The sequence below is a fragment of the Dipodomys merriami genome, unplaced genomic scaffold (assembly GCF_024711535.1).
Source record: "Dipodomys merriami isolate MVZ:Mamm:240054 unplaced genomic scaffold, mDipMer1.0.p SCAF_1021, whole genome shotgun sequence".
Taxonomy (NCBI): domain Eukaryota; kingdom Metazoa; phylum Chordata; class Mammalia; order Rodentia; family Heteromyidae; genus Dipodomys; species Dipodomys merriami.
Genome location: NW_027202296.1, coordinates 285,446 through 294,606, shown reverse-complemented (window position 1 = coordinate 294,606; position 9,161 = coordinate 285,446).

Sequence of the window (9,161 nt, the reverse complement as noted above, 5' to 3'; positions counted from 1 at the left end):
CTCTTGAGCTGTAGAGCTGAGAGATAGCACCCAGGCCCAGAGTTAGGCCCCACAACCAACAAAATAATAAATAAATATAAAGGAGAGAGAGAGAGAGAGAGAGAGAGAGAGAGAGAGAGAGAGAGAGAGAGAGAGAGAGAGAGAGAGAGAGAGAGAGAGAGAGAGAGAGAGAGAGAGAGGGAGGGAGACAGAGAGAGAGGTACAGAGAGAGAGAGAGACAGAGACAGAGACAGAGAGATAGTGGATGATTTGAGAAAACTTCCCAAGCATTCTAACTTCCCTTTGACCCAGATAGGTTGGATAAAATGAAGTTAGGATAGACTTAAATGTCTTTAGGTAATTCCATGCCCTAATAGCTAAAAGGGAATGACAAATTAAAAATATCACGGGTTGTGACCAATGAGCAAGTCACCTTCCAAGCATCTCATTAGCATAAAAGTTAAATGACACCTATATAGATTAAAAGAAAAGAACCCACCATAGATTAAACCAGTTAGTTGGCAAACCCCTATCATGACCCCTCTCACCCAGCAAGAACATTTTCTCTCTCCTCTTCTCACATGCATAAATTGAATACTTTTAACACTTACTCCTTGCTGTCTGTGGATTTTATTCCTTGAGTTCTCCAGGCAATAACACAGCAAGATAAGGATCTGCTGCAGCTCTAGTGGTGGCCACTGGTGGGGTGAAAGCACTAGCAGGTATTGTTTGTTGCTGGGCTGAAGGTGGTGACATAATTGGCCCTCTCTGGCTATGAAGGAAACAGCAGGTAAGAAAAGTCAGTGTTCTAGGCTGTCAATATTCACGTGGCTAGAACTGGCCTTGTAGCTTTAAGTCTAAGGTTAAAAAACTTCTATGAGAATTTCTTGATGTTTATGATACCTTGCATATTTACCTCTTGAAATAGCAATTGCTCTTACTTTGAGTTTATCATGTGTCAGAATTTTCTAGAAACATACAATTGGGCCCACCCAATTCTATCCCCTGTTCCCAGGCAAGGTTGTTTAGGATGTTATTGCCCCCCTTTGAGAAAAGTTGCCACTGTGTATGGTCTTATTTTTTCCAGTCCCGGGGCTTGAACTCAGGACCTGGGGCCTGTCCCTAAGCTTCTTTATGCTCAAGGCTAGTGCTCTGCCACTTGAGCCACAGCACAACTCCTGGATTTTTCTGAGCAGTTTATTGGAGATAAGAGTCTTAAGGACTTTCCTGTGCAAGCTGGCTTTGATCCTTAGATCTCAGCCTTCAGAGTAGGTAGGATTACAGGCATGAGCCACCAAACACCTGGCCTATAGTCCTTTTATGACCTCATAGAATAGCTATGGGTCCAGCTAGCTGCTTATCAGCTCTGAAACTACTGCAGAGAACAAAGCATTTGCTTTTCCTGTCCCATTTCAAGGGCCCTTGACCAGGTCATTATTAGGTCATTTACATGGCTCAAATACAGCAAAACTCTTTTTTTTTTTTTGGTCTGGTCGTGGGGCCTGAACTCTGTGCCTGGGTGCTGTCCCTCAGCTCTTCAGCCCAAGGCTAGCACTCTAACACTTCAGCCACAGTGCCACTTCCGGCTTTTTCTTTTTGCTTAAGTGGTGCTGGGGAATAGAACTCAGGTTTTCATGCATGCAAGGCAAGAACTCTTACACTGAGTCACTTTCCCAGTCCCACAAAACTCTTTATTACACCCCTCCCCTTTCCTTCCCTTCCTTTCTCAGGGCTACTTTCCTATCATGTGTCATTTTAGGTACATATCACTCAAACACAACAAAGCTCCTCTCTTTTTTTTTCTCCCTTCCTCCTTCCCCACTCTCCTTCTCCTTTCTCCAATCCCTCTCTCCATTTCTATTCTTTTCTTTTTTGCTGGTACTAAGATTTGAACTCAGGGCCGGGTGCTATCTCTTAGCATTTTTTATTCAAGGCTAGTACTCTGTCACTTGAATCACTTCCAGCTCTTTCCTGGTTGATTGGAGATAGGAACATTATAGATTTCCCTGCTGTAGCTGGTTTTGAACCATGATCCTTAGATCTCAGCCTCTTGTTTAGCTAGGATGACAGGAATGAGATGGCTATTTTTTGAAGAACTGTGTCTTCAGTGTCCTTGACATTGTACTAACACCTGCTTCACTTTTATCTTTAAATAAAATAACATTTAAGTAAAAAAGCAACATATGTTCTTGAATTTGATTTTCATTACAACTGTTTCTCATTTGCAATCATGCTTAAACATGTTTCTTGAAGTTAGGGAATACAGGGTTTTGCAATTGCATGTATGAAATTCACTCCCAAATGGTAACAACTCCTCTCATTGCCATGAGTATTTGAGTACAGATGCCTTCGACTCACTCACAGAGCTAACCAGTTCACTGGTTCCCACTGATGGACAGGTAGACTTAGGAAGACATTCCCAATTGAGGAACATGTGTTTCTATAGCTGTCAGATGGAAGTCAGTGTGGAGACCCCATTTAAGGAAACATGGTGGACAGAGAAATCACAATAGCCAGGAGAAAATGACCAGGTGCACCAAGAGCAAGAAATGGACTAAGTGGAATATGCTCCCAAGATATTCCCCATGCATGGAAGTTTCCAACCATGGTCTGTAGGAGAGACAACCAATCAACAGGGTCCATGAAAAGGGAGACAGTCAATCAGCAAAATCCCCACTCCACCATACTGGCTCAGTAGCTAGAGCAACAGAACAGAACAGAACAGAAGCAGCAGCAGAGTACTAGCAAAAGCAGCTCTTTTGATTTGTTGTCCATTAGTTTTTGGTATATATATATATATGGGTATCCTGATGTGGACGCTCAGTTCTCCCATTGTCCTATCTGAGTACATGCTTTTCCCAACCTTGGACTCCAAAAAGAAACAGAAAATGCCACATGTCTGTCTCTGTTGGACGTTGGGCATAGGCATCAGGGAAAGGCCATAGACTGGTTTGCTTTGAAAAACTTGGGTGGGGTGTGACCAGTTTCTAATTGAATTCCATCCTATCAGGAACAAGATCTTCATCTCTTCTCAGGGTGCCCTTGACTAGCAATTCCCTCTGCTAACATTGCAGTCGGCTACAGTTCTTTCAAACCCTGGGCCCAGAGGAGTCTGGGATGTGAAAGTATTAACATGTAGATTAATTTCTCATGGCAGTTGTGTTATTGGATTTCCCTCTTTGCCAACTCACTTTAAATGGCTGTAATTACTGAGGTCTCCAGTGAACCTCAAAGTAGAAATGATGTTTGCAGAGAAGGACTGCATCCATTCCATCTACCCCAGAGCTCCTGCACAGACCCTTTCTCTTCAGCAGAATGGAAATGCATTTGTAAAGGTGAAAGAGTTTACATTCCCAGGACCTTTAAAGAGTATTAACTTCCTCCAGGTCTCTGAACGAAGCAATTACTTGGCTAGAGATAGAACCATAGTGATACATATGAGACTAGGTTTCCTTCCCTCCTTCTCTCCCTCTAACCCCCTCTTCTTTTCTCCCTCCCTTTTTCTTTTTCCTTCTTCCTCCCTTTTCTTTACTTCCTTCCTTCCTCCCTGTCCTTCCTTCCTTTTCTTTTTATTCTAGTACAGGGACTAAACTCCAAGGGCTGGCTGTCCCTTAGATTTTTGCCCCAAGGCTAGCATTTTACCACTTGAGTAAACTCTATTTTTAGCTTTTTGCTCATAAGTTGGAGATAAGAATCCCATAGACTTTTCTATCTGGGCTGGCTTCAAACCAGTATACTTAGACCTCAGCCTACTGAGTAGCTAGGATTACAGGTGGGAGCCACTGCCTTTCTGTTCACATCAAATATGCACGGAACTGTTTCCAATCAAGGCCTCTGAAGGGAGAATTGGGAGAAGAAATCTGGGGGCTTGCAGTGTGGCTATCAGATGAATGATTCTGAACTACAGAGTAGAAACTAGTTTGAGTGTAATCAATATGGATTTTGTTCCCATCTCTAAGTGTAAGAAATAGCCAAGCAGTTCATTGCTCTATATCCAACGAAATGCAGTTCTGAGTCTCAATTTTCTAGTTGCCAAGTGTTGGAGTTTCCCTCCCTTTCTTTCCCATGGAGCAGGGTATCCTATGTGACTCTGGACACATGGGTAATAATGTCCACAAAGTGCAGCTGGTGATGGGGCTCCCCCTTCATGCTTTAGAGTCCATCAGAAGAAGGCCATGGTGTCTCTGTGGACTGAGTACAGGTCTGGCCACCCCTGGGGAAAGTCATGAAATCACTCACAGGAGAACAGGCTCTTTTTCTGAGCACACCTAATGCTATTGTTCTCAATTTTGATGGCTTATCTGAGCATACAGTGACAAGCAGATGACAAAACACACTCAAGAGTTATATACAAGCTGGGCACTGGTGACTCACACCTGTACATGGAGCTACTCAAGAGGCTGAGATCTGGGGACTGTGGTTCAAAGCCAGACTGGACAGGAAAGTCTGTGAGACTTTTTTTTTGGGGGGTCCGGTTGTGGGGCCTGAACTCTGGGCCTGGGCGCTGTCCCTCAGCTCTTCAGCTCAAGGCTAATGCTCTACCACTTGAGCCACAGCGACACTTCAGGCTTTTTTCTTTTTGCTTATGTGGTGCTGAGGAATCAAACCCAGGGCTTCATGCATGCAAGGCAAGCGCTCTACCACTGAGCCACTTTCCCAGCCCCCAAGTCTGTGAGATTTATAACCTCGAATTAACAATCAGAAAAACTGAATCAAAGAGGTAGAGTGGGGACAGGGAAGGTGGCTCAGTGGTAGAGCACTTGCCTTGCATGCATGAGGCCCTGGATTCGATTCCTCAGCACCACATAAGCAAAAAGAAAAAAGCCAGAAGTGGCGCTGTGGCTCAAGTGGTAGAGCACTAGCCTTGAGCTGAAGAGCTGAGGGACAGCGCCCAGGCCCAGAGTTCAGGCCACATGACCCGACCAAAAAAAAACAAAAGAGGTCGAGTGCTACCCTTGAGCAAAAAAGCTCAAGGGACAGCACCCATGACTGACAACAACAACAACCAAAAGAGAACTTGTTACGGGAACCTTGAAAAGCCTAGAGGTGAGACAGGACATTTTTTGGATTTCATACATGTCATCCTGTTTAGTCCCAGGAAAGTTTTGCTGTAGAGAATGCTCACCCCTGATTGTTATCCTATATGGTTAGCTTGTGGTGAGCTTTGTCCCCACCCACAACATGGTTTTTGCCTTTAAAAGCTTTGTGCAAGCTCTGTTCTGGGCTGCAGGTCTTTGGGACAGGAGTCTACCTGTAGTCACCGACATTTTACTAAAACTCCCAGCCAATCGCTGGTGGCTCACACCTATAATCCTAGCTACTAAGGAGATAGAGATCTGAGGATCACAGTTCAAAGCTAGCCCAGGCAGGAAATTCCATGACACTGTCACTGTGGCTCAAGTGGTAGAGCACTCATCTTAAGCTGAAGTGCTGAGGGACAGTGGTCAGGTCCAGAGTTCAAGCCCCACACCTGACCAAAAGAAAAAAAAAAGATTCCCAATTTGACCTCTCAAGATGTGGCTTCTATGTATCTTGCAAACTATTCCCATAAAATAGAATCCAGTGAGAAGAAGCCACGGAGGATTTACAAGGAGATGTTCACCCGGGACATCCGGAGGCCTGCTGGCAGCAAGATTCTGCAATTCTTCCTGAAAAGCCTGGAAAGCAGTGAAACGCTCCTCTGTTGCAATAACTCAGAACCTCATTCTGAGTGTTTCCGGCAGAGGTCATTCGGCTGAACACAACCGTGGACTAATTAGAGCCTGATATAGCCAGTGCCGTCCATAAGCCTGGATGGACAGTGGACGCGTGCCAAACAACTGAGGTCTGGTTCTCCAAACTTTCACAGAGTGCCATAAGTAGAGGTTCACCTTACTCCTCAGGTTGAGTAGAGTGTAGCCGTCAAAGCTGGAATAAGTAGCACTCAGGTGAGAAGAATGGGAAGCAGATATACCCAGTCCGCTGGCAGTGTCTTACAGGGACAAGCCTATCTGGCTGCCAAGCCTGAATGTTTGCAACCATGGCAGAGCTCTGCAGGCGCAATTGTGCAGCAATGCAAACTACGTACCCTTGCCAAACTTCACGGGGGTAGAAGAAACCATGGAGGAATTACAAGGAGATGTTCACCCAAGACACCCAGAGGCCTGCCGGCTGCAAGTTTCTGGAATTCTTCCTAAGAAGCCTGGAAAGCAGTGAAATGTTCCTATGTTGCAATAACTCAGAACCGCATTCTGAGTGTTCCCGGCAGAGGTCATTCGGCTGAACACAACTGTGGACTAATTAGAGCCTGATATAGCCAGTGCCATCCATAGGCCTGGATGGACAGTGGTCCCGTGCCAAACAACTGAGGTCTGGTTCTCCAAACTTTCACAGAGTGCCATAAGTAGAGATTCATCTTACTCCTCAGGTTGAGTAGAGTGTAGCTGTCAAAGCTGGAATCAGTAGCACTCAGGTGAGAAGAACGGGAAGCAGATATACCCAGTCAGCTACGGGTACAAGCCTATCTGGCTGCCAAGCCTGAATGTTTGCAACCATGGCAGAGCTTTGCAGGCGCAATTGTGCAGCACCTACATCTCTTCCTTGTCCCCCCTCCCCCATTCACTCTTACCCATTTGTCCTCTTGGAAATTTAACTGGTCATGCATGCCACTACAGCCATCTCCACAAACAAAACCTGCAAAAGAAAATTCAAAACAATCTTCCATTCAGAAACCTGACATTTGACATATGTGGTTGTCCCTCAGGTATATCATTCAAGTTACAGCTTGATGGTAGAAGGAATTGCTGGTGTGCTACTGCATAGGAGACCCTAGGTCCAATTTCCAGCTATTCCACACACCAGCTCCAGCCTCTTGTCCTTATAAAACAAATAAAGACACACAGTGAAGGTGAGAGAAAGGAAATTTATTATCTTGTAGACAAGGGGGAAGACAGCACTTCAGCCCTTCTTCAGAGATATAGACAGGATCAGTAGCTTTGAATACATAACTGGGGAAAGGGGTATAAGAAGTACAGTCTTCAAGCTATGTGCTGGTACTTCACATCTGTAATCCTGGCTATTCGGGAGGCTGAGATCTGATCATAGGTTGAGACCAGCCCTGGCAGGAAAGTCTGTGAGACTTTTATGTACAATTACCCACCCCCAAACCAGGAGTTGACTTGTGGTTCAAAGTACTAGAATGCTAGTCTTGAGGAAGGGACAATTCCCAGGCCCTGAGTTCAAGTCCTAGGACAAAAAACGAGTTACAATCTTTGGTCAAAATTTGGTTTCTTTCTCTCATACAACTTTGTATAACCTTTGAAATAAAAAGCTATTTTAATTAAGTCCTATCTCGTTATATTAGTTACATCCTGTTACAAGTTCCTGCTTTGGCCACCTTGTATGGCCTTTTAAATTTTCCTTTTTAACTACTTAAGTCACATTGCTAAAGTTTTTTCCTCTTTTAAAAAATTTTCTTTTTAAAGAATTATCTTTAGGTAGTTATACATAGGAGCTTCCATTTAATAAGTGAATACAATATGTTTTGATCAGTGTTACCTCTTGAGACAAGGAGAGGGAGACCCCAACACTTGGCAACTAAAAAATTGAGACTCAGAACTGAATTCAGATAGTTGTAGAGACATGAACTGTCTGGCTGGTTCTTACACTTAAAGATGGGGAAGCAAATCCAAATTGATTACATATAAATCAGTCTCCACTCTGTGATTTAGAATCATTCATCTGATAGCCACCCTGTAAACCCCAGATTTTTTCTCCCAATCTCTCCCATCAGTGTACTTGACTTGAAACAGTTGCATGCTTATTTCATGTGAACAGAAAGGCAGTAGCTCCCACCTGTAATCATAGCTACTTAGGAGGCTGAGCTCTGAGTGTTGTAACCCAATCAGTAACAAAACAAAAGATGCCACAATTAATAAGCCAAATTATAGGAGTCTTTATTGTCACCTCTGCAGACCAACAGATGCACAGGAGTGTAGACGTCTGAAATTGTGCTGTCCTGAGACAGCTCAGAGTTAAGTCTTTCAAAGAGAAAAAACACATCTTTTGACAAGCAATGCATAAGACTTTTTTTGTTTTATTTTACAAAGCATATACAGACACAAAACTTAGCATTATCAATAAATTTAGACTTACTTCCCAAATATGGGGTGGCTGGAATACTTTCAGGGAAGGGAAGGGGGAAAGGAGAGAAGAAGAAGAAGAAAAAGAAAGAAGAAGAAGAAGAAGAAGAAGAAGAAGAAGAAGAAGAAGAAGAAGAAGAAGAAGAAGAAGAAGAAGAAGAAGAAGAAGAAGAAGAAGAAAAAGAAGAAGAAGAAGAAGAGGAGGAGGAGGAGGAGGAGGAGGAGGAGGAGGAGGAGGAGGAGGAGGAGGAGGAGGAGGAGGAGGAGGAGGACGAGGACGAGGACGAGGACGAGGACGAGGACGAGGACGAGGACGAGGACGAGGACAAGGACGAGGACGAGGAGGAGAAAGAATGCACAGGTCAACACCCCTCTCCTAGTCATGGCTGCCTAAACACCTTGAGCTCTTCCTCTTTCCCAGTACCTCCCATGCCACTTCCTTTGTGGTCAGGGAGTGGTTACAATTCTAGGCCAGTTCTAATGGAAATTGAGGTATGTGTGTAGTGGAACCTCTTGTGCCTTTAGCTTGACCTTTGGGCAATAAAGTCCTACTAGGGCCTCATGCACACAGGTCGCATCTCATTCATACTTACATTATGGGATGCCAATCTTACACATGCACAGATTCCCCTCTTAAAAAAAATCTTCCCAGTCATGATCCCCTCCTCTGCTATAGTTACTAAGAATTCCTCCCACACATCCTGAGTGGTAGAAAGCAGAAAGTCCTCCTTGGGTTTCCTATTTTGATTCAGGAACAGATAGTACCCCTATGGTCCTTTTTCAAATTGGAAAAAGAAAACATTTTATCTATTTAAATTTGAATTGTAACTACATGTTAGTTCCCACAGTCAAACACCATTTATGAGAGTTATTTCACCAAGCTGGAATTTCACCTCAGTCAATTCAAGCACTCTTCTGTCTCAGGAGTGAAGGCAATTATAACCACAATACCAAAAGTTCATTTTTTAAACAGTCAACATCATCATTCTAATTATTCAGTCAACAATTACAAAAGGAACACTTTTACAGTGGGCTTTTATAGCCAGGATATTATTAAATGTG